The sequence below is a fragment of the Parus major genome, chromosome 2, assembly GCF_001522545.3.
Source record: "Parus major isolate Abel chromosome 2, Parus_major1.1, whole genome shotgun sequence".
In the NCBI taxonomy this organism is placed as follows: Eukaryota; Metazoa; Chordata; class Aves; order Passeriformes; family Paridae; genus Parus; species Parus major.
In genome coordinates, this window is record NC_031769.1 from 62,187,959 (window position 1) to 62,213,547 (window position 25,589).

The window sequence follows — 25,589 nt, forward strand, 5'->3', positions numbered from 1 at the left end:
GGGGGAGAGAAGGGAGGAGGAGGAGGAGGAGGCAAGGCAACACTCTGGCAGTCGGCCAAGAGAGCCACACAGATTATTGCATACGCACGGCACCGCCGGGCCAAGGCGGCCTTTAACCCTTTGCGGGCCGTCGCACGCTGCCCGGGGGCGGGGAGGGGGGCTGGGGGCTCGCCTCGACACTTACCTCCTCCTTTCCCTTGTAACACTTCAAAGGCCAGGCTGGCTCTCTACGGCGGGATTAATCCCTGCGCACGCCAGTGTTCCAGAGAAGTCCCCGTTCCTGTAGCAGGCTGCGTCGCGGGGCTCTCAAATCACTTTGCAGGCGGAAAGAAATGAGATGGGGAGGGGAAAAAGAAAAAAAAAAAAAAAAAAAAAAAAAAACCAACCCAACCCCAAACCTATATTGTTTAAGGGGGAAGAAACAGACAGCTAGCGACGTGTGCTGTCCTTCAGAAATGGCAGGGAATGCTGGTTTAAAGGATGCATGAAAATCGGTTGCTCAGTCAAGGCTGCTCTGTCTCTCTAAGGGAGGAAATAAAACTGTGCTGGAAACCAGGGAATGCTCTGAAGCAGCCTCTGCGAGAGTCAGAAGAGGGTGATTTTATTTAAGATGCCATATTGCATTTCGCTGTGGCGAACTGTGAAGTGATTTAGAGCAAGAGCCTGCATCCCACTCCCTTTTTCTGAATTAGTTTTATTTATCCGGATCCTTGGCATATGCTTGAGCTGCTTTGTAGAAAGTACCTTCCACTTCATTCAGACCAAAGAGACTCTGACTCATACCGTCACTGAACTACAAGACAGGCAGGACTGAACCACGCATGTTTGGGTACTAACTCCCTCTGGATTCCTCAGCACTGGTTTCATCAAAGATCCTTTTGCATCTCTCCCAGTTGTCTGCAGACCACTGTCTGCCTCTCCTGAACTTTCCCCCCCAAGTCCCCACCAACTATGGCAACTTACACTCCCCTGGCACTGCAGTGTCAGTGTGTTACCTCAACACAGGTGTCTGCAAGTGCCATAAACTTCAGTGATGGGCAAGTAACAAGCACAGATGCAAAACAGAGACCAGAGAAAGTATCTTCCTTTCTGGACTGTCTGAGTCTGATCTTCACATTAAACAAAAAAATTTAAAAACCAAACAAACAGCCTCCCCCCACCCTCAAAAATCAACTTACCAAGCCAGGTGTAACTTAAAGAAATAAAACTAATTATGAAAGCAATGACTAGGATGAATGCAGCCAAAGGATAGTGGGATGCTATGTTTGCATGCAACCCAACACTGGTCCATAAGAAGCCATTCACTCTCTGCTTTGGCATCAGGAAGAGAAGTAGAGCACAGAGGCCTCTCCCCACCCCAAGGACATTGCAAAAAAATGTTGCATAAATACCAAAGGCTGTTACACGCCAGCTCCAAGGAGCTGGACGCTGTGGGGTCCCAGGCCTCAGAAAGGCCTGAGATGTAATATGGCCATCCAGATCAAGCTCTTTATTGCAGCTTGTACCAATTTGCCATGACTATAAGCTCCAAGGTACTGGGTTTCTAGCAGGTTTACCTCCCATGTGTCCATTTTATATTAGCATTAGGTTTTAGCTGCAAATTAAATCTAGTATTAGAGTCTAGATGCAAAATACCCTAGGACTCAGCCTGCCATTATGCAGATCAGCAAAGGAGTCCCTTCTATACAGGACTGTACTGGATTACTGTAATTGCTAAAGAACGTAGTAATAAGATTGTAAGCTGCAGCGTTCTGGATTTAAGAGTTGATACTGTAATACAGACTAGCTTTACGAAACATAAGGATCCTTTACCACAGCACTTCCTGTATCTTTAGTTCGGGTTCACTATGAAAATCAATGTGATTTTCTGTTCTAGCAGTTATCTGGAGACAGAAGCAGCAACAGGCTAAGATATCTGGACAAACATGCCACTCAGTACTACAAGAGAGTGAATCTACAGCAGCAAAGCAGACAGCAAAATTGTATTCACCCAGCTAATGTAAGGTTCATTGATTTAATAAAAGGAACCAAGGGAAAGAGACAAAGACTGGAGATTACTGAAAATCAAGTGAAAGCCCTGGAGAAACTGAAAACCCATCATCAAGGTTCAATTCAGAGTACAAGGCATTCTGTCTGCCACCTTTTTTATTCCAGTAGTACAGAGTGTTACCTCAGGAGAAAGGAATCTTTCCTTCTCAAACATTCACCTTGCCAAGAGGTGTGGCACACGCAGAGAAAGAGAAGCCACATTCATGCTGAAGCAAGCTTTGGGCAACTTTCCCTTCTGCAGCAGGCTCATGTAAGAGGCTTGTGTGTTCCTCCACTCTGTGACTATAGTGTTTGCCTCAGGACCTTCATTTTTTGCCACTGTATACTCTAGGGTTTTACATCTTTCTTTGTGTTTCTGCTTCAGAGTAGAAAAGAGACCCCCACAATGTAAGTGCATTGTAAGTTAAAGCAGTAGTGCTTTCCTAAGTCAGCAGGCACTTCACCCATGGCTCTGGGAAGTGCCACAACTGCCACCAGCCACGTCAGGTTCATAAGCCACTCTCACCTCTGTTCTGACTTGATATGTGTTGGTTGCATTTACAGACAAGGGATGAGGGGACTATGCCTCTACAAACATGGCCTAACACACAGGATATGCAACCATGTCACAAGATGTCCTTGTGCCTCAGCAGTTCCCCTGCCAAGGGCCTGTACTGGGCCTCAGTATATTCCCTGCACAAGGGATTCCACAAAACATCGAGGTGCTGATGAAGGCAAGGGAGTGGGACACAAGAACTCACATAGACCCAAGCGTTTTCATTTACTGCTGGGTGATGTGCTGAAACTGATAGGACTCCCAGGAGAATATAGCTCTGACCAAAAGATGCTAAACAATTTGGCATGCAAGATGCACACTGTCTAGAAGAAACTGTTTTCCAATTCAGTAGTTGTAATGTGCCATCTATACAGCATGTTTTATACAATTAACAGTACTTATAAAAATAGGAGAATAGGAAGCATAATAAGTTGGAATTTTTTTTCTTTTTTTAACACTAGCATTCAGGGAAATGCAGTGATTGACAGTGTATTGAGTGTGAAAAGTAATTTCACAATTATTGATTGTTAGAGTTCACATCTTCAATCTGTCATAAAATGACATTGTTGGTCTCATTACAGCCTCTAGTGGACAGTAGTAATCCACCTCACAGACCTGTCATACCATTTGCTCAAATGACAAGCGTTATCAAGGCAGAGGTTACTCCAAGAGAACATGAACATACAGGTCATTCTTACCCACCAGCAAAAAGGATTTTTGAATACAATCAAAGGCTTGCTGTCACTGCTCATAAGGTGCCTCACTTTACTCTTCAGGTATAGCATTGGCTTGTAAATAAACAGAGAATTTCTGCTATTCATTTCAGCTTCTGACAGCTTTCATGAAACTAAATTAATCTCAAATATTTTTATAACAGAAAATATTGGTTGCCATGTTTTTGGCTTAAGTAAGATGTTTTTAATCCAACTCAGAATCCGTCGACTGTCCAATTCACCTCCTGTCTATTTATAGCTCTCTCACATTCAGATAATTTTTGCTAATGCACTTATTTTTGTTATTATTTCAGACATATGCAGCTGATTTAAGGTATTTTTACAGCTTTAATAAATGAGAAACTATCATTTGGATTACAGCTAGCTAATGAAGGTATGCTTTCCTCAGGAAAGTTAAAAATGTAAATGATCTGAACAATAATGTGTTTGGACCATATTCTTTAAGTGTCACTTGTGTGAATGTAACAAAATATGACTAATGTCTTTAATTTTTGTGCATTCACTTAGAAATAAGTGTATCCCCTGTCAAAACAGAGTTGTTGATGATGTTCTCCAGAACTCTGTGATTGTCTTCAGATGCAAGGAAATTAGATTGGTAGACACAGAGAGCCAATGCTGTCTCTTTAAAGCCACAAATATCTCATGCAAATTAACATTTAGTGAAAGGAGAGCAAAGCATTCATGAAAACTAAGCAAGTATGTAGTACTACACTGTGACTCAAAGAGAAAAATCTTATAGTCTAAAATGGTGGTCCATTGCAAGTGAATTCAAAGGAAAGGCTGTGGTTAAATTTTTTATTTTATTACACTGTGGCTAGTTAAGGGTTGTAGGGTGATGAAGAAATCATTATTTGTCATGCCCTACAGTTTAGGTAATAGGATAAGGATATTTGGGTTAAAAAATGTTTACCTTATCATCATCTTGATTTTTTAAAAGAAGCAATCAAGTTCATTTTAAGTAACAATAGGTCCTTAGATGGATATCTCGAATTAGATGAGTCTTTTTGTTGTTGCTTTTTTGAAACTGGGCAAAGCAATTCATCGGGGAATTAAGAAAAATGAGGACTCTTCTAAAATCTCAAAATCAAGTTTGATTCAGTCTTTTGAATAAGAAGTCAGTCAGTTACAGGTCACTGCTCTGAAGAAGGGAAGACCAGTTAACCTACCAGTGACCACATCAGGATGGACCACAGCCACAGTTAGCCCCATAAGATGTGGCACCCAGTGGAAAATAAAAGTGCTGTGCCCTTCTCTCAGGGTGCTTAACTGGTCTAGGCACCTATGAAGTAATAACTACTATGACCTGTTAGGTTCTTTATGGCCAGTGCTCTTCAGCCATCTGAGGTCTCCAATCTGTGTCCTTGCCTCCATGTATCTCCCCTGACACTGCAGCTACCCATATGGCTGGTGTGAGCAGAAGGGCCAAGCACAAATGGAAACTAAACTCAGTCTTATTCCTGGAAGTGATGATCTCATCTTGGGGTTAAAGTACACCAGCAGAACGCAGAGGGGAAGCTCTGCTCTGCAGAAATGCTTTGCTTCCAGGGATGTCAAGGCAGTGCTGTTAACAAGGATTAACATTCAACCAATATTGAGGAGAATTTGCTGGCCACTGTCTGGGAGAGAGTTCTCGGTGCTAGCAGGGAGCAGCCAGAGACTGAATGCCCTTGTAAGAGACACATGCTGTCCCATCCCTTTAAATCATACCTGGTACAGAGACTTATCTGGGAGTTCACTTACCAGTTTTTTTTCTGCCTCTTAAGGGAGTTATGTTCTAGACAGATTAGATTAGCATCTACTCTTTAAACACCCAGGGTTGGGAAATATCTCTTGACCTTTCTTAAAATGGTCTACCCACATATAAAACACTGTGGTTTCCAAAACCTGTTAGTCTCTCTGAGCAATGCTATACAAGTTTTGATAAGTGCCATGAGCTTTTATGAGAGGAGGGGAATGGGCTAGAATGGACTGGTTACCTGTTTAAACAGACATAGAAATTGAAAACATGGATTTTTGACTCATAAATCCTTTAATGGTCCCGACTGAGCTGTTCTGGTCTATTGAACAAATCCTTCCTACTTCATGGATAATCGACCTACCAGACCTCCAGAGCCACTGTGCTCAATCCTTCTGCCAAGTCTGTTTTTGTTAACATGCTAAAAATCTTTATGTTTTGTTAAGAAAATGCACAATTTATAATGACAGCTATTTTCTACTCTTACTGTCTCTACCTCTTCACAAAAGATGATACACACAGGCCTTGCCCCAGAGCTGTCATGCAAATTCAGAAGTCTGGTTTACCAAATTCATTCTATATTGGTAAGTTTGGGATCATGCCTTGGTTTCAAGACAGTGAGAAGTGCAAGCTGCTTGATGTTCAAGACCGAAGTTATTTTGTATCTATATCTTCTTCAAAAAGAAAACTAGTAACTAGCAGTATTAACCAGAAAGACAGTAACTGTTCTGAAATACAAGAAAGATCTGTATTTCTTTATTTTCAAAAAGTATCATATAGCAAAAACTTGTAGTCACCTGATGCACAGGAATGAAGACTTTGAACAGTTCCTAAACATCAAGCAAAAATTTAAATGGGATAGTTTTGGTATAAAATAATTGTTATATCCCCTTATATTTGACTCATAATTGGAAAATCACCAGGCAGAGATGGACAACAGGCATGACAGTGTATTTGCCTGGGAGGGTAGGAATTCCTCAGCCTGCAAGGCTTTGATCAACAACCTAAGCGAGAATGATAAACATTTACCTTCAATTTATCCAGTTACAAGCTGAGAAGGTATTTTTCATGGTTCTTCTGCAAGGTGACAGGTACATGCCCACAGAACCCTAAAACTCCAGAATTTAAAAAAAAGAAAAAATGTCCAGGGAAAAGTGACAGGAGGCCTGAGGTAGGATATTACATTAAATCAGTTATTTCAGCTCATGCAGACCATTTTATAACTAGACTGGCATCACTTTGACTTCTTACTGCACAGAGGCAGCATCTTTCCCTCAGAGATCTGCCAGATCCTCATGTTCTCTCTTTACCCTTCAGCAAAGGCCTTTCTATAATGGCAAAAAAAGTTCTCATGTTGACTGAGATGTCATATCATGTCTCTCTCTTTCACCCTACCCAGTTTTTCCACAGAAGAGCTCCCATTTATGCCTGTCTTACTCAGCTTCATCTGTCCTCGGTCTGCTCTCATATCATCCTCACATGATGTTATCAATTTATTTATATTTAAGGTAATGAAAGATGCCCATTCAAAGCTCTAGAAGACATAGCCATTACAAGCAAAACACAACAGTGTGAAATAAGTTTTATCAACTGGAACTTACCTGGGCAACCAGGAAAACCAGAAACACCTGCCTGCTGAAAGTCCATCTCTAGGCTTCTGCTAAAGTGGGTAGGGTTCTGCCTCAGGGCGTCTTCAAGGATCATAAAATTCAGACTCTTATGAAGTGTAGGTTCTACCACATATCCATGTGGTAGAATCTATCCAGATTTGCTCATGCATGGACTGTTTTGTCATGGGGTCAAGTATAGCCAAGAGAGTGGAGTGGACACCTTGGGGGCAGGACCATCTCATAACCAGCTTTCCTACTCAAGAGACCCTAGATCTGGAACATTTCTCATTATAGAGTTTTCACAGTTTATACTCTCAGATAATCATAGAATCATTAAGGTTGGAAAATATTTTTAAGACCACCCAGTCCAAGTCATCAGCCCAGCTATCACCACCACCATGTTCACCATTAGACCATGTCCTCAGTGCCACAGCCATACATTTTTTTAACACTTTCCAGGAACAGTGACTGCACCACTTCCCTTAGCCATCTGTTCCAATTCTTTTCAATCATTTCTATAAAAGAATCTTTCTAATATTCAATTCTAACCTCCCCTGCTGAAACTTGAGGCCATTTCCTCTTGTCTTGGGAGTCTTCTCATCTTCTTTGTGCAAGAGGATATAAAAATGACCACAGTGGCCATAGGACAACAGTGGTCATAAGCAGATGCTTAGGGAGACATGGGCATTATATACTACTTTATCCACGTACTTTCCAGCCTCCCACTACTTTCACCTTAAGGAACTTCCTGAGAAGAATGTGGTTTCTGCCCATTTAGTGACCCTCAATGCATTTATATCTCCCAAGATTTGTACAGTCTTCTCCATCGGCATCTGTAAACTTTAGGTATGTCACATTGCACAGGTCAAGTCCCTGATGCAAGAAGAATCCCCCCATCCTGCCTGCTTCATTCAGTGTTCCTAGCTTTTGCACTGAGACAGGGAATGGCCAGTCCCTACCCATACCCTCAGTGCTACACAGATCGTTGCAGCCCTCTATCATATTCCCCCTTCTTCCAAGCTGGAAGGCTTGTTACCAAACCCAAAGTCTTCACTGCTTCTGCTGCAACCCTTACCTGGTTTTGAGTCTCTCTGTCTTGGTCTTAGTCCTGAGATGTCTGTACTCCCTCTGTTCTTCTGCCTATAGAAAAGTAATAGTAAAAATTGTCCTTTTATTCCATGCAACAGTGGTGACACAGTAAAGTACAAGTATTATTACTATAAAAGCAATACAGTATGCTCTCCTTTCCCAAGGCTTAGCCAAGGACTCAGAAAAGCAACAATTCTACATATCAAGGACAAGAGAAAACAGCAGTAATGTAAATAAAAATAAACACATGGTTCTGTCTACATTTTTGTCATACTTGTTTAGCAACACAGACTGACTAAAACCCTTCCCATTTCATAAACTACCTCTGTCAACCAGTCCATTGCTGTGTAAAAATCAGAACTGATGAGACATCTCCCACCAATCTCAGACTATTTCACACACGTATATGCATATAGGTCTGAAGAATATGACATGCTACAAAAGTGGAACTGCCAGATGGTTTCCCTGCCATTTAATCTGTCTCTCCCCTTTCCATGATATATCTCATTTCTTAGGACATAGGTATTAAGTCATTTCTCTCCCTTATTTGGCCCATCTTCAGCTAGGTGTGTAAACTTTGTGTCTAATTTAAGGTGTACAAGTTGTCCCATTGTCTTAATGGTTCTGAATCATACATTCAAAGTGAGCTTTGTGCTTGAGGGTATGGCCTCATGAACATGTTTTAGTAAGCCATTCAAGGGTGTGGATTTACAGGACACCAGCTATCCTGCAATAATTGCACAGATGCACACCCTTTGCCTGCTGGTAAATGCAAAGTTAGCCCAGAGAAAGTTTCAGCCAAGATCACCTCTGTCCTCTACATTTGCTCTTCCTGCTATTCCCTGAATGCTGCTCCTTTTGCAGTAAACACGACAGCTCATATAGAGGCACCACCACCTCCCTCATCTCCAAAGTGATCCATCTCCAGACACAGCTCAAAGCATACTTTTTCTTAATACAACCCAAAATATGGCAAACTGAAGTCATATTCAAGAGACCTTGCCCCCCTTGCTACATTGTGACTTCAGCCTTTTTTTTTTTCCATGTTTATATGATAGGATATATTCTTTGAAGAGTCTTCATCATGTATCACACATATATAAGTCCTCTAATTCTCGAGCCCTCCTGTTTCCCCCTGCTGGTTAAAAATGCATAGCAGGGGGGGAGCAGGGGAGGGCAGGAAAGGGCAAGCAATTCCTCACACAGCTCTGAGTCAAACCAGGTACTCATTCACTTTGGGAGGAGGGAGCAGAGAGGACAGACCTTGTTACTACTGAATACCAGTGGCTGCTGCCCCCAAGGGTATTTCTGAGAGCCTACACAGGTATTGTTACACAATGTATATACTTCATAGGGTCCTGAGCAGAGTTTATCAGCTGTATAGAAATTCCTGCATAGTTTATCATCTGGGAAAGCATCCTAGCACCACTGTTGTCTCTCGTTAGCTTCTTCAGAGTACCAGAGGTTCCCAGGAACATTCCCAGAAGCTTTTAGATCAGTGTGAGTCACTGCCAAGTTGAAGAGTTTCTTCGAGTCCCTTGTAGCAATCATCCTGAAAATTGCAGAAGAGGAGCTTGCAGGCTCTACAACTGTCCCTAAAAGGCTCAACTTGTACAGGAGTCATTGTCTGGCCTCCAAAAGCATTTATCTGAACCAAGACACATTTATCTCAACCTTGCACACATTTAAGGTCTCGCCAATGAGATCACAAAAATCTCCTTGTAGCTGGAAATAAACATTTTTCCTTGGGTGGTTTTCTAAAATCTTTTTTATTCTATATTCTAATAATCCCTCAGATCCCTAAATGTGGATCAACACCCCCTTCCAGTTCAAACTAGATGCTCTAGTCAGTTATATAAGGCCAAGTTTCCTCCCCAGGCAGTTTACAGCATAGGCACACAGGTTATGCTGTCTGCAGTAAATGGTGCAGTGAAATACTCCATTATGTGGCCTATATCTCTTAGAACAGTTGCCTCCTAAGAAAAGACTGCAGTTTTGAGGCCAGCTGACTTTTAAGAAATGGCAAAAAAATGGTGGGGCAAAAGGGTAAATTTCTCCAAAGGTGAATTAACACTGTTTTCTTATTTCAACCTACAAAAATTATAATTTCCTGAAAACAAAACAAAAGAAAAAAATTCCATCAACCACCAAGCCCCTTTTACTCTTGAAGAACCTGCTACTCCCTATGTATTTTACTTTCTGAGGATTTGCCTTTGACACATGTTCACATTTTTAATGCTTCTTACTAGCCAAAATGTTAAATGGATTACTTAAGTTCGAGTATATTGCTTCCTCTGAATCTGTTACTCTTGTAGTGGCACTTTCCCTTAGTAGCACATTGAATTAGTGTAGTTTATGGTCACCAGTTCTTAGATTCCCTCTAGTGCTCAAATCTTCAATGAACAGTAATTTGCCACCTTGAAATCCCTACTATCTGCACAACAGACCAAAACTTAGTTTTTAATGATTCCAAGACATCAAACTCTGCATGTTCGGCTATATAATTAAAATGTGGAAAATTAAAATATACCGAGAATACATTTACCCTTCAATTGTTGCACCTTTTAGTTATTCTACTTCAAACTCTTCAACTCTGCACTGCTACTACTTTGTTTTCTTTGATGTTTGCTCCTTTCAAGCTAACCCCAAAGAATTTCATCTCACCCACCATGGTTATCAAGCTGTGTTTTTTAGCACTGTAAGCATTTATGATGTATAACTCTCTTCTGTCCTTCCCAATCTTTAGGAATTAATACATTTTATGCATTGATTAATAGCCCATCTTTCTTGATATTCCTTTTAGAAGAGTTAGGAATGACCACCAGATAATCATCTCCATCACTTGGTAACACTGCTCATGGTTTGGTGTATCTCTTGCATAAGGGTGGTAGGTATGTAAATACCCTCCTTAATTGTCATCATTTGTTTCAAGGATAAAACAAACAAAACAATAGCAAAACCTCCTTTCTTTTGCATGCTGGAAGTGCATGCCATTAATATTAATTAATTTATTTATTTAAACTTGGTTAAAGCATTTGCTCTTAGGCTGGGAATGTGACTGCCAAGTTTCCTGCCTGCAATTTGTTACGGCTCAGTAGTAAACTCCTGAAAATAGGAATTTGAAATGGAAATAGTGACAGGCCTTTTAACTACACTATAATAAGCAGGGTGTTTTATCCTGCATACTGTATGTCGTTACACAATGGCAGCCTATCATAATGTGCACGGAAAACAAACAGGGTCTCTTTAGATCACTCTTCTGGCTAAAACTGGACAGACAGAGGAAGCAAAACAGGCTGGAAAGACAAAAGACTAGAAGGTCAAGAACACCACACCCAGACCTAAGCCCTTCTGTTACACAGTGGAGCATAGGGATCTTAGAGAACTTACCCTTGAATAAATTGACTTTGATCAGCTTGCCATAAAAAAAAAGAGGTGTAGCCTGCTATATTGCTAAAGGAGGTAAAGAAGAAAACTAGCCCATGGTCTTAAGCTGCAAATTAATGTACCCAGACCCACCCTGTTACGCAGAGCAAAGCTCCAAAAAGTATGTTTCTTGCTAATGTTTCTTTTCTGCTTGTAATAGTATGTTTCATGTAACTCTGGACATACAAAACACAAGAACACTAAACAAAACACAAGAACATTAAAGCTGGTTTGCACAGCAGCTTTCCAGTGACAGTTGTAAAGTGCAGAGCTGCTGAGTGTCCAGAGTCCTAAAAGGTCACCTGAGTTTCTGCAGATCTACACCTGTGTAAGTGACAGCAGTACTGCATCTTTGTGAAAACAAAACACTGCTATTGCTTTTTACGAGGTATTTGGCAAGCAGGAAAATAACTGAATCATATGTGCAGAACAGAACAGCAGAGTATCTGGGACTTGAACCGAGCACTTCTGCTCTGTAGAACACATGCTTAAATGCCGTATATTGAAGTGCCACATCACGTCTATTTTTACTAATTGAGTTTACTTGCGTTTGGGCACTGCACCAACTACTCAGCAAGTCCGGGAGATTAATGTAAAAGCCTCTCTGCATTTAGAAAGTATAGTCACTCTAGATTTACAGTTGCTTACTTTGAGGGTGGCTGACTGCTGATCCTGATGTCTTTGAGCAACAGATGGTTTTCTGAGCTGCACTGATAATGAAAATGATATCATTTACCTCCTAACATTAAAATAAAGAGGCAGAATAAAAGAAAAAGCAGCATATTCACCTTCTACAAATAGCATACCTTAATACACAGCGGGATAAGAGGAAGGGGAGGCCCAGTGAAAACTCAAGGAATAGTATTAGAAATTCACGAGGACAAACTTACATGAAATAACCCATCCTGATCTGGACTGTGAAAGTATTGGCCCTTGTAATGTTATAGAATTTATGGCTTTAATCTTCTTAAGAGCTGCATGGCTCTTCTCACATGCAGGGAAAACAGATTTGATGTTTGTGAGATTAAAACTACTGAGCTGAACTTTGCTTGTTATTGGCCAGAAGCACTTGGAAACCTAATAAAGCATTCCATTAAAATCTTGGCATTTTAGTAACACAAAAGAAGTAGGCTTCTCAAAATATGAGTCCAAGGCAAAAGGACACTTTGGGGGGTGGGGGGAAAGATTGTGGAATTTGGATTTTAACAAAGTTTGCAATGACTTTAAAATAGATCAAAGGAAACACGAGGTAGAGTGGAACAATAAGTGCTTGATATAACTAGCAATGTCCAATTCTTTGTTGTTTAAACTTTATTACACTGGAAGACACTTTTTCATGTTCTTTTAAACCTCATATTTTTTTGAGTCTATGAGTAGCTGGAAAAAGTACAACACATGTCACTGACTGACTGTGTGGTCTCTAACAGGTAATGTGAGGCCTGATTTCATAAAATTGTGAGGATCCCCAACCACTGCTGAGATCAAGTTGGGCTACGCATATTCTAGGCTTTAGATGATCAGCTTTATTCTGAAATAAAGAGCTCCACTAAAGCTGGCTAGACTACAATTTTAGGTGCACTGGAAGCCTATAATGAACACAGTTATGCACTTGCAATCAGTATATGGTTTGATTTGATCTATGAAGTCACAACTAATATTTCTGTAGAGAGAGGGATAATACTTGTGGTGATGGTATGAACTATGAGTTCAAAGCATGACTGAACAAGGGTTAGGATCTTATCAGCAGTGGTAAAACCTTGTATAGTACCATTTGGGCAAATGAGAGCTGCCTAGTGCCAGCTGTACTGTTGAGAACCCTGGCTTGCCTTCGCCAAGGTACAGTGAAGAGAAGCCTCATAAACTACGGCTTTCACTGTTCTCTGCAGGCAAACAAACAGTCAGAAAAAAGGACATATAATCAATTTTAAAAGAAGTAAAGCTTCATAAACAGTCCTAAATACAACAAGTCTCTTGCTAGGGTTCATTGACAAAGTTTGGGGTTTTGTCACAAAGCAGACAGCATTAATTTCAATGTGCTATAAAATTACTTCATCCTGTCTGTACTGACAAAGCCAACCATGAAAACTATGCTAGAATTTGCCTGTGTACGTTTACAGCTAAATCAGATCTCCTAAATTCATTCTACTTACAGAATCAGGAAGTACAAAGGCTATCTTCTGGAAAACTTGTGGTTAGTTAAACTTCCTACTGGGAAGCCTGTAGGGATGATCAGGTTACAAAGAAATGCTTACAAGCAAATTTTAGCTCAGATTTTAACAATTTCAACACAGAGAACCAGTGTAGAACCTGGATTACCCAGCTGGTGTGAATGAGTCCTACACAAGCTCATCCCGCTGTAGATGACTGCACAGAATTCACTTATGCAATTCTATTTTTTGCCCTTTCAAAAGAAATTCCCCTTTACACAGCTGAACATTACTGGGTGCTCATAAACTGGCTGCTAACATGGCTGATATGCTTTATTTTTTGTGGCGCTAACATATGAAGAGCTATCTACTGTAACAGATGCTCTTTGACAGTGCAAAATAACAGCACTCAGACTTAAACTGTAAATTATAAACAATCCCCCTCTAACTACAAAATGAATACACAGAATGGGGAGCCTTGTCAACTAAGATATTAGTAAATCAGGTTTAGGAAGACAAATTATTCACTAAAGCTAAAGTAACTAAAGTTTTATTCAGTTAACATAACTGTCATTAGAGTTCTCCTGTTCTTTGCCATAATTGGTAGATACAAAAAAGAGTCATTATAAGCAACACATAGTAAAATCAGTTACATGTTTTCTTGCTATGGAAAAGCTACATAAAATGTTTCTGTTCTTCCTTTTTATTAATTTCTAACAGTAGAAAAGCTGCTATATAAATGCTTACTAGTTGTATGTTCCTGGCCACATCAAGACAGCCCTTTCCCAAGGGATTTCATAATTATTTTTTTTCTCCACCAAACCATAGACAGGACTGTGAATCAAAAGTGACCTTGATGGCCTGGTGGCACAGCTGCTATGTATTTGATTATAAACTTACTGGTACTAATGCCGAGGAGTGGTATTACAATATAAGCTGAAAAGAAGTTCAAGCACAGTTTTCTTCACAGAATGTCCCTTGTAACCTGGCTGCAAAAAGCATTCCATGCACAAAGGTAATTTAAAAAAAAAAAAAAACTTTAAAAAATAAAGCATTCCTTTTTTCCTCCCCATCTCTCCATGACATCCCAGTACCAAGTTCTCCAGAAGGATGTGCTCACGGATAATACTCTATGTTACGTGGACTGTAGCTACTACATCTGGAGTACTTGTGATATCTCAGATAGAAAACTTCTACATGGGGAGCTTGGAGGAAGCATGGGTAAAGGAATGGGAACCCTGTTATATAGCACAGTGGTTCCTGCCCTATTGTGGGAGTCTCTCAGGAATTCCTGAACACCACGGCAGGGATGGTGAGCACAAAGCTGGCCTTCCCAAATCCATGCAACTTCCCATGACCTAATGAGGGGTAAAATGAGCTGGCAGTTCATTGTTTCCTTCAGCATACACCAGGAGAGATTTTTGTGTCATCCAGTTCAGGATTAGGCATGCAAGGCCCAATTCTTACAGCTTTAGAAAAAACAGGTATGGTCAAGAAAAGATCCTGGCGGCTATCTGTAGGGAGAATTTAATACCCTTGCATTTCGTGGGATTCCTGGATGGTACTCTCAAACTCTGCAGAATGACAAATGAAGCCTGTTTTCATCTCATGTACTTGCACTACCTGCATCTCCAATGGTATCTGGAGCTAGGTACACGTGGGTACCTTATCTACGTCTCAACAGCATGTGTTAAAGAAGCAGGACTAGCTGAACGTCTCCCTCTCCTCTGAGAGCCAAATTTGCCTTCTTTCTCCTTCACAGATTAAGTAGGGAAGCAGACGCCAACCCCACCAGTTTTGCAGATGCTGGCTCATAGTACACACAGAGGCATATTTTGGGTCCATGAAGAGCTTCACAGCATTGAAAGATTTAGCTCAGAAAATGCAAAAGATGGGGGCCTGCCTTCCAGAGCCTGACAAAAGGGTGTATGCACACTCTGAGGAAGGACAGAACACTACAGAGCTGGCTCCATGGCTCTTTCCCATCTCCCTAGAGATCCAGGGTATTTGTATGCAAGTTAGGAGGGAAGCAGCAGACTAGTCAGCATGCAGGGAGGCTTGGTGGTCTCGGTGAAGATTCCTTTAGGTAACATAGCAAAAGGACCTCCTGATGTGGGCTCTGATTCAGCCACAGTTTGGGTGGTGGGAAAGCCTTTCAGTCCCCACTTGTTATAGCTGACCAGTCTCATTTTAATGCACAAAACAAACTCACTGTGCAAATATGCCATGATGGGCAGTTTGTGCCCATGATGCAAGCTATACCCAAACAAGCAGAAGGGTCATAAAATAAGGATTAAAGTTCAACAAGGAAGCTGATAATGAAGAAGCCTACCCAGACTATGCCCTATTCTAGCCAATGTTGCATTATCTTCTAATTTTAGAACAGCTGACAGTTTTTCCCAGACCAGAAGTCGACAAGAGGCTGAGCAACGCCAATGTCATTAAATCTTTGTTTTCAGGCGCAGTGTTGTCTCCACACTGCAAGAAGTTGTTTCAGCATGTGAAATTTTGCAGGAAGGCACACACTGACGCTGGATGCCCATACAGGGAGCTGTGTAATATGTTGAAACCATCTGGCATTTTGTGGTTTTGCAGTATCAGTCAGACACACTGTCTGGAAACACAGGGCTCAAGCCCAGAGTCCTTGATTCAGGTCAGATACCTACAGATGCCTGTGGTTGTTTGGCCAGAAGATGCAGAATAAAGCACTTAATTAGGTGGCTGAAGTTTATGGTAGATTCTAAGGGCAGCCGAGCTAGAAGCCTATTATCGCTTGGGAAGTTTTTAGTAAATGTAATTACTATGGCATGTTTGATATAATACACGGTCTTCACAAAATGCTCTGAAATAGCATCTTAAAGACACATCTTGTTGCTGTTATGCTTTGTACCTTCTGACTGAGGAACAGGCCTGATGATGTGGATCCCAATGTGAAGCTTACTGAAAACTACCACTAAAATTAATAGAGCATAGTTATGGAAGAGTATTTTGTAAAGAATTGCCTTCTCTGGAGTGTGAACAACGCTGCTGAAACCAGGCTCTGGGTTACATTATTCCTGTGATCCAAATTTTTTTAACCAGCTGATGTCACTAGGGAGATTTAAAGTCTTCATAATTACTGCTCAAGGCCTAGAGGAAGGGGGGAGGAAAGACAATGAAATTATGTTTCATATGTTGATTTAGAGAGTAACCTGTAGTGGTCTGTTAACTTGTTTCATCTATCAGGAAAAGCAAATTAATTCTGTATCCAGTCGGTTTTATGAGTGGCAGCTCAATTTGCTTTCCCAGTTAAGCAGGGAAGAAAGTGGCCTTTTGTCACAAACAATTGCTTCCTGCAATGCTGCAGAATAAGATGTAAAATAGGCAAAGAGCTTCGGATACAGCTTCCAACGTCCTACTAAGAAGTAAAATTTCTTTCTTTCATCTTCCCTCAGAGAAGGAATTCAGGTTATGCTCTGCACTAAATTAAAGTGTTCTGCTCAGTTATGTACATGTACAGCTTTGAAAACTGTTCCTGCTTCTAGGTCAAGGGCTCTCCCTGTGGCTGGGTGCCAGCTTTATCCCTGGACTCCCATAATCCCTTGAAATAAATCAACTTTCCATTGAAATCCTCTGCCAGTTCCACTTCAGACTAAAATGTGCTGTCTGTAGCATGATGCTCTTTTATACTTTTGTGGAAACAAAAAAAAAGAAGAGAAACAATGTGGCCATTGTGTACTGGAAACAGTTCCACGTAGCCCGCATTGTGTATATTAAAGTCTATCTTTGTATGTTGCACTAACCCAAGATTTCAGTGTTTATTATTAGAACTAAGAAAAATATCTTTGACCAAAAGAATAATTTGACTGACTGAAAAGGATCCCAGCTTGTGTGCGTGTGTGCGTGTGTATCCCATTACTACTCTGCTCACGTGGACTGAAGTATGTGGATGCATTATACTACCTCCCTGGGCAGATGAAGCTGCCCTCAAAGATTTTTTTCTCTTTCCTCTCTCTATTTTTTTTTTTTTTTTCTTTTCCCCCCTAATATCAATTTTCTTCTCTGTGTGTTATAAATCAACCCGAATACATTCACACATTCCTGTCGAAGACTAAAAGCTGTCACTTCATTTCAGGGAACCAGGCAGCTTTAAACTCAGCTGCAAGAAAGCCCAGATGCTACTACATCTCCAGGGGAAACTTATCTACTCAGAAATGGCAAAACTTCTGAACAATAATAACAAAATACAGCTTAAAGATGCTGATGCCGTTCTCCTGTCGGTGCTGAGGTCAGTACTTTGGAGAGTGGGTGCCAGTCAGATATTGCAGCACTCAGAAGACTGACATTTCTGAAAAGCTCTGCTTCTCCCCAGATCTCAGTAACTTTAAATGGTCTGCCAGTTAAATCAGAACAGCCTGGTATAAAGCCTCCAATTTTCTGACAACCTTTATATTCTCTTGGCTCCTACAAGGCCCTAAAGCTGATCGTGTATAATCCTGAACTGAATGTAAAATAAATACGAAAACCTGTCATGATTTTACAGTTTTCCAAAGGATATTTCACTAAATAAAAAGAGCTGCATTTTTGGCACACAAATGCTCCATATAAAAATCACAGTTAGTTCTTTAAAATAAAGTTACACAATGCAGTGCCAGACTCTGCCCTCTGAAGTTCCCCCTGACTGCTGGGGAGCAGCTACAGCCCCATGAGCTGGCTGGCCCTGAAGGTCATGTGCTCCTTTCCCCTGCACAGCGGCTGTGTGGATCAGGGCTGTGACACCAGCCCGAGCCAGCCCAGACCCTGAGGGTCCCTCCAGCACAGGAGCCTAGCGGGAAGTACCCAGGTTTCCTTTAAGCTGGGACACAGCCCATGGTGTGGCCAGCTAAATCTAGCACTGGCAATTGCTTCCATGCTTGTGGTGCAAATACAGCCTGAAAAAATCGTGACCCAGAGCTCACCCAGCCTTCATGTCCTTGAAATACGTTGCCTAAGAAAATAACAATTGTTTGCGGAAAGCTCTTCCGCTAAGCCTGCGTTATTTAGCTATCTACATTAACTGTGTGCCAAGGCGTGGGATATAAGCTGGAGTGTCCACAGCACTACAGCACGGAAATGAGTTTAAATCACCGACTAACTAGAGCTGATGTCAGGCTCCACTGGCTTCACAGACCTCAAAAACATCTGCAGGTCCAGGACAGAAATGCAAAGTAGGGCCCAAACACAGCAACCTTGACAATGGACACGAGTTGCATTTTGAGTGAAGCTGTGACTAGACTAGCAAAGGATCTATACCACCTTGCAGGAAATTTGGAAGACACATCCTGCAAGTCCTGGGGTGGTAGCTCACTGTTAAAATCACAAGTTACATTTGCACAGTACTGTTTGGGTGGTTGGGAGGGAAGAAATGGAGGCAAGACAAGGCATTTCAAAAAGGGACAATCTGTGTTGTCACTCACAAGGTTTCCAGGTTTGTCTGCAGAGTTCTTTCAATGTGCAGGTTTTAAGTGTTAGGCACCTGTGTCTCATAATCTCCTCCTTGGGCAGGGTACGGGCAATTGCACTGGTTATAAAACCACAGTTAACTATAAAAATAGAGTTTTAATTTTAGATCAGACTTGGTGAAACTATCTGGTTTTCTTCTAGAAGCCCTCAGTGGACAGTTTTTTCACTTAGTTCCACCACCTTCAGGCCTTCTTTTTAAGTAAGGAGTGCAGCTGAATCCAAGAATTCAAAGCAAAACTCAGCTGAAACCATCATGTTTCATCTGGTTACATGTCAAAACCTCAAACCTTGTGTACACAGGGTTCAAATTATAAACCCATCAGGCCCAACCCCAGAGCTGGACCCAGGTTTGCCTGGAGAGTCCACAAATCTTTTAGAGAAGATGATACAAGTTTCGAGGCCATAATGACTTGTAAACCCAAAGTGGCCAGGAGACTTTTCCAAGGTCAAACAGTGAGCTAGAGGGGGAGCTAAGAAGAGAACCACAGCCCTGGCCACTTCACACACTGCTACCAACAGAGGTAGAAACTCACTCTGCTTGAACTTCATACTGCATAGCCTTTGCCAAACCACTCAAAAGAACCACTTTTTTTGCCTGTTAATTGTTTTAATAAGTCACATGGCAATGAATGACTAAAAACTACATCATCCCTCTAAGGATTCAGCTGTGGAAAAAGCATCCATTTAGCTGCAGGGTAGTTATTACTGCATAGCTTTGATTTTGCTACACAATGCACACCCTGTTTATGGAAATGCTTACACACTGCTCTGGGTGAAATCATCATCACTTACAGGTATACTCTGAAGCTGAAGGAATGACCTCAGATCCACTCATCTAGACCCCAAATGAGCCCTGTCCACTTATCTGAGTCTCCACAATGCTCTCAGACATTGGTTAATGTCCCTTTGGACATTTTTGAATGCCACCCAAATCTCTGCATCTGTAACAGGAAAACAGAACTTCAAGGTGAGAAAAAACAATTGCAGTTAGAAACCTGTTCCTCCTGATGGCTCCACCAAGGCACACATCTCACTGGGGAGCACTGGGATAATTTCAAGTTCACAGCACAGCATAATTCCCTTTTGAATCTACACCATTATGCAGTGGTCACTTATTTGCTGCTCCACATGCATTCTACCAAAACTTTAAGACTCCTGACAATACAGCAAGTAACTACCTCAGGAACTAGGCTTAATGTTGAAATACCATCAGGGCTGAGGACTGCTACATATTGCTTTCTAATAGTCCCTGCTGTTTGACACCTGGAGTGGCATTAAGGAGCTCTGGCACTGAACCCAGAATTCTCTACCAATAATTGAAAGTGTTTCTACAATATGGGAAAAAGAGAAGGGGGATCAAGGTTCAAGATTCAGGTCTGTTTAAGGTCATGGAAACATTTTTCTGGGGTCAGGGGTCAGCATTTGTAAAGTAAGGTATGACTCGTATACATGAGTGAAAACACGAGATTGCTATACATACCTTTTCCAGTTCAGGTTAATTAGGAGTTTACTGTACTCCCAGCTAGTTTTGCTTGCAGGCAAATTTTTTTTTGAGCTCAGCAGCCAGGACTGTATCTAGGGCTAAGCTTTCCCACCATATCATTCCAATAATAAAAGAATTTTTCTGGCTTTCTGTTAAACCATGCACTGATTACAAAATTCTTTTGCTTATTTAAGGCCAGATTCAATAAAAATCCTGTCCAGCTTCTGCATCATGGAAGGCCACAAAAGCCCTGAAATATTTTGGTTTTGAAGCCTGTGTGGGCTTCCATTGGTTTGGATGCTGGGTAACTGTTCCAGTGAATGTGGTCTTCATAAAGCTTTTCAAGGTCCTGCTCCATATGGACCTAGTGATTTCTCTTTATTCTCTCCAGTGTGGATTACAATCTACTTCAGAGAATCTCTGATTTATGCCTCTAGCTACAAGCTAAATCCTAGAGGAATAGGTCCTTTTCATATCAGGTCACATCCTCTGCAGAACACTGACAGAGAAATTTGAGTTTTTGAAAAGCAAGTACCACTTACAAAAATCTGGTATGTTTTGCATGCTTTATATGAACAAAGTGAATGGTAAAATCTAAAAAGAAATTCAGTAAACTACTCATTATCTATCTATATTCATGTGACTAAGCTACACGTGGAACGTAGCTTTTATCCTCCATAAAAATGTACAGATGTTCTATAGAAAACTGTATGAACAAACTTTAACCTCACGACTGCTATTATTTTGTAATAAAGGCTTACAGCATAATGTGAGCTTTTTTTAGAATGTAAGTTCCATGTGAGTAGCGTGTTGTTAATTTAATATTAATGCAATGCACCAGGAAGAAGTCTGCACAGAATCTCAAAGACAGAGAATCACAGTGCTGCAGACAGGAGATTTGTGTCGTGGATTTTATTTGTTTCAGCACTCAGAACAAAATACGTTGACCAGGATTCCCATTGCCACAGGGCAGTGGATTTGTCTACAGATGTTTTTACATGCCTTGGCATGAGGATTTTGCTGCAGCATTCCCACTACTGTTCCTGAGAATCATGTGGTTAAGTCACCTTGTGCTGCACAGAAAATTTACCTCTCACTGTCAAGTGCATATGAATGAGCTTCTTTTTTGGGAACAGCAAAAGGAAAAAAGAATCCACTGAATAAACTTTTGAATTTCTTTTGCTGAACCATCCTTCAGGTAGCAGGTGCAAAGGCTTTCACTAAACTTGCAGATTGCAAATGCAGTGCCTGCTTTGCTTGCAACACAAATGAATTAAAGCAGGAACAGAACAGAAATCCAGTTTCACCCATAGTTTTCCTTTCCCAGTGCCTGAGCCCTCTCCTTTGCAGCATCTGCCATTCAGATTACATATCCTCTATTCCTCCGAGGAGTCAGTTCACTGTCTCATCTCCAAATGCATTGGTGAAGTAATTTATGACTCCCATTATTATAATCGCTTAGCAGCTCCCAAGCATGTAAAAATAGCAACAATAATTTCTCCCACTTTTCCTTCCTTAGCACCCCATAGGAGAAAGAGCTTGATTAAATCTTTAGGGGTTACACTTGCACTTGTGTGTTTCTATAACTTGCAGAGGAAGTTTGACATTTTTGGAAAGTGATGATGTCTACAGACATTCACTGCAGAAATTCCTCAGTCTAGATAAAACTTCTGGGAAAGTCCTGTATCCAGAAGCTTCCTTCTTTTGCTTGACAGTTTCACTGCCTCTGTGAAATGCACTCATGTGCTATCATGATCATAAAGGGCGGCCCAATCTCAGAAACAAAGAAGGCCGTTTCCTTGGAAGCCTTCCAGGGTCAAATTTGAAAACCTACCCAGAACTCCATGCAATGAAGCAGAACCTCCATGCAAAGCAGGGAGGGCAAAAATGGGGAGATGTTTATGAACAGAGCCATGGCAATGTGTTCATGGTAAACTGACAGTCTGCTCCTATTTGTTCCAGTTTTCCAAGCACATGATTGCAAATGCAGCTATCATTTTATGTAGACCATTGCAGCTGCACTGCACCCATCAAAGCAAAGACAACAGTCTGGTCCTTGTGAAATGGAGATGGAGTTTTCTTGTATTTCTGTAGTATTTCTGTGCTTATTCTGTAGGCAAATACTAAAGCCCAAAAGTTCACAGAGGCGTAACAAATGCCAAAGGCCCTCAGAACCTGGAATGGTTATGAAAGGAAGAATTTCAAAGCAGTCCTCTGCTTCTACAGTCATCATCTAGGTCTAAACTGCTAGGAAAAAGTATCCTGGTTTTTCTGAAGGCATAATTTTAAATCCATTTTGGTTAAACCAGTGTAGAACACACGGGCATTCTCATAGTTCAGTGCAAAACCATGTCTGGTTTGGTTTAAGCTTAAATCTTTTAGGAATTGATTTTGTATTTGCAAATCAGATGGTCTTTAGCTAGCATGGTCAGTTTGATTTACATGTGATTTTTAAACAACACTGATACAGCTGTTTAACACAACTGATACCTTTGAATTGTCTGGTTCACTTCTGACCACTTGCTCTTCAATGCAATGCCAGCTTTGGGTAGCTACTGAGATAATTGGTGGAAGGCAGTCACTATGCTTCCAATAATGACTATGAAAACTTAGATAACAGCTACAGAGAAGCAGGCACTGTAGTTCACCATGTGATCTCCTCAGCTCTCCAATGGTTTCACATGTATATGGAAGAAGCCTTGTCAGCTTCCAGAGATGAGGAGTTTGGAAACAGGAAAACAACTGCTCCTTGTGACTCCTCTGGCATCACCTTTGGAGAAGGAACAGAATGCTTCAAAGGAGCTTCCTCTGATATGCCCAGTTCCTCCATGCATGTTAGCAGCATTTAATGATCTACAGTATCAAATATCAAGAGTAATCCAACAAAAAGTTATGCACTACCATTTTTCACTGGTAAAAGTTACAAGGGCAGTAACAGTACCCTGTGCTACCCTGAAACAGCAGTAATGGGGATCAAGTTACTGGCTGCCTCACAGCTGATGTTAGAGATTAATTTTTGTCAACTTGATTAGCAGAGGACAGCTAAAGTTTGGGAGGTAGCAGTAGGATCTCACTCTTTGAAAGACCAATCCATGAATGAAGCATACCACACCACACATTAGCTGGAAGATTAGATGGAAGATTCAAGTCAAAGGGGGACATCACAACCTCCATTTACTGAAGCCCCAAATACCCCATTTCCACATCCATTTCCTCAAATCTGGAAAGACCATGTTACGTTTCTTCTCCTGATTTAGCTTGAGTGCCTGGGATGTTTCAACAGATGCTGTGACACAAAATACCTCATACAAAAGATGTGACAAGGTAAGTAGTGTCAGCTGATAAAACAATATTAAGCTCCTTCTGCAACGTCAGATGAATAGGCATCTGGCAGTGGCAAGGTACATTGCAGTACTTTGTGTCTATGTCTGTGTCAGGAAATATTTCTAACCCTGGTACTCTCACTGACTGTCTTGCAGGTCTTCTGCTCAAGCCTTCTTCATTTCTGGGAGGAACTGGGATGAGACAGAAGAGCAGGAGCTGAAGCCTAAGCATGCCTGGCAGCAGCTGTATTTCTGTTTCCCTGATCTGTTACTCCAAAAAGTTTTCTAAAACCATAGGCAACACAAAAGAAATGCTGGATTGGTCTGCTTTGTACCACTCCAACCACATGTTTTTTACAATCTGCTCCTTCAACAGAATGGCTGATTGCTTAAACAGCAAAGCACGACAAGCTGATACATTAGATATTTCTTGTCAGACTAATGAGACTTATCAGGTGGGAAGGATTTTCCTCCTTCCTGCATCAGTGACCATTTCTTCCTTTGAAATTAATTGGAAAAACATTCTGAGGAGAAGTATTTCTCATGTAGTTGATGCTCCTATCTGCTACAACCTGTGGCCCCTTTGGGGTAGGCTGAAAATGCTGTTCCTTCTCCTTTTATGGGGACCAGAACTGAGCCCCTGCTTTGGCTGCAGTTTCCCCTGCTTGCCATCACACCTTGCACAGTCACACCAAATGATGAAAGTGACAAGGACACCACACATTTGTCAGAGTCCCATCCCTGCTTTTTTAGGTGAGGAACACTGCCACATCCTCCATAAAGCTCCACATATACTATTAAAAGAAAACAACTCTCACTAAAAACAACCCAGTGCCTTCTATGCTACAAACTCACGGGCAAACTATTAATCTATTAAATTTTTTCATTAAATAATTGCTCCCAGCTGAGGCTTACAAAAGGCCCTGCCAGGCCAAAATGCCAACTCATTTATGGGATTTATTATTACAACTGTCAGGCCAGAAGGGTTTACTGCAGCAGATCCATCAGGCATGCTCGGACAGGAGCTCCTGCCTTTGGGCCAGCTGCTTCAAAAAGAGAACCGACAAGTATCAGATGTCAAGTTCTCATTTCAGGTCTTGCCTCTTCCCTTTCAATCACCATGGATCAGTGGATCAGTTGAGCTGTTTAGCAACTGGCAACGACCACCTCCTGTAGGGTAAGCATCAATGGTTGCTCAGTTTTTAGAGCTGATAGAGGTCTTTGTCTCAGCTTTCTCTGTTTTTCAGGTACTAAAGCATGGCTTCAAGGACCTGTGACTCAATCGGCAGGGGAGAGGCAAGTTGGAGGATGAGGTGTACTTTCCTCAAGGTAGTGGCTGCTGACCATAGCCATGTGGGAGATGTGGCTGTAGGTCTGTATTCAGGAGTCATGGGCTGATCATGGTGCAAGGAGAGGATTGCACTTGGGTTTCATAATGGAGTTCATGGAAGTCAGTGAAAATTGAACTGCAGCCAAGGTGGAGAGCCATGTAGAACAGATGTCTTTACAGAAGATAAAACAAACAAACAAAAAAATACTCAGAGTCTGAGTTAGAACTCTTGGCCCATGTTAAATCTGTAAAAAGCCCCAAAGTGCTCTATTGTGGCTCTCCCAAACACTTAAATTCCGCATCTATAAAGTAAAACACATTTGCATTGCTAATTTATTAAAGGACTTCTTGACCCAAAGTCAAATACTAGCCCAAGTCTTCTGCATGGAAAAGCTCTGATAAGCATGCTCTTTAACTCTCTCTGTGAATGTTCAGTAATGCTCCTTTTAAAAGTACATATGCTTCTTCTCATGTCTGATGCTAATTATCTTATCAGATAACAGGCAGCCCTGTGCTGAGTAGGTATGTAATATATTAGCCTTGGGGAGGGGATAAAAAAAAAAAAAAAAAAGCCTTATCTTTCAAGTAGATTTGAAACTGTATATGATCTTTCTGAGTCTATGGAAACTTTCCTCTGCAGCACAGAT

General features: G+C 41.2%; 1 protein-coding gene across 33 annotated transcripts in view; it reads right to left on the reverse strand.

Annotated features, from left to right (window-relative positions):
- Positions 1 to 25,589, reverse strand: part of ATXN1 (ataxin 1) — a 383,486-nt gene that overhangs the window by 235,680 nt on the left and 122,217 nt on the right. For 25 of the 33 annotated variants that reach the window (XR_004495922.1, XR_004495923.1, XM_033512068.1 and 22 more), the window contains 3 exons: positions 7,739 to 7,803; positions 6,083 to 6,162; positions 185 to 314 (listed from right to left, as the gene is read on the reverse strand). The gene's annotated coding sequence lies outside the window, so the exon portion shown is untranslated. Of the gene's footprint in view, positions 1 to 184; positions 315 to 6,082; positions 6,169 to 7,738; positions 7,804 to 25,589 lie in introns of all 33 variants that reach the window. The other 8 variants (XM_033512066.1, XM_033512059.1, XM_019005375.2 and 5 more) reach the window with 3 other exon arrangements.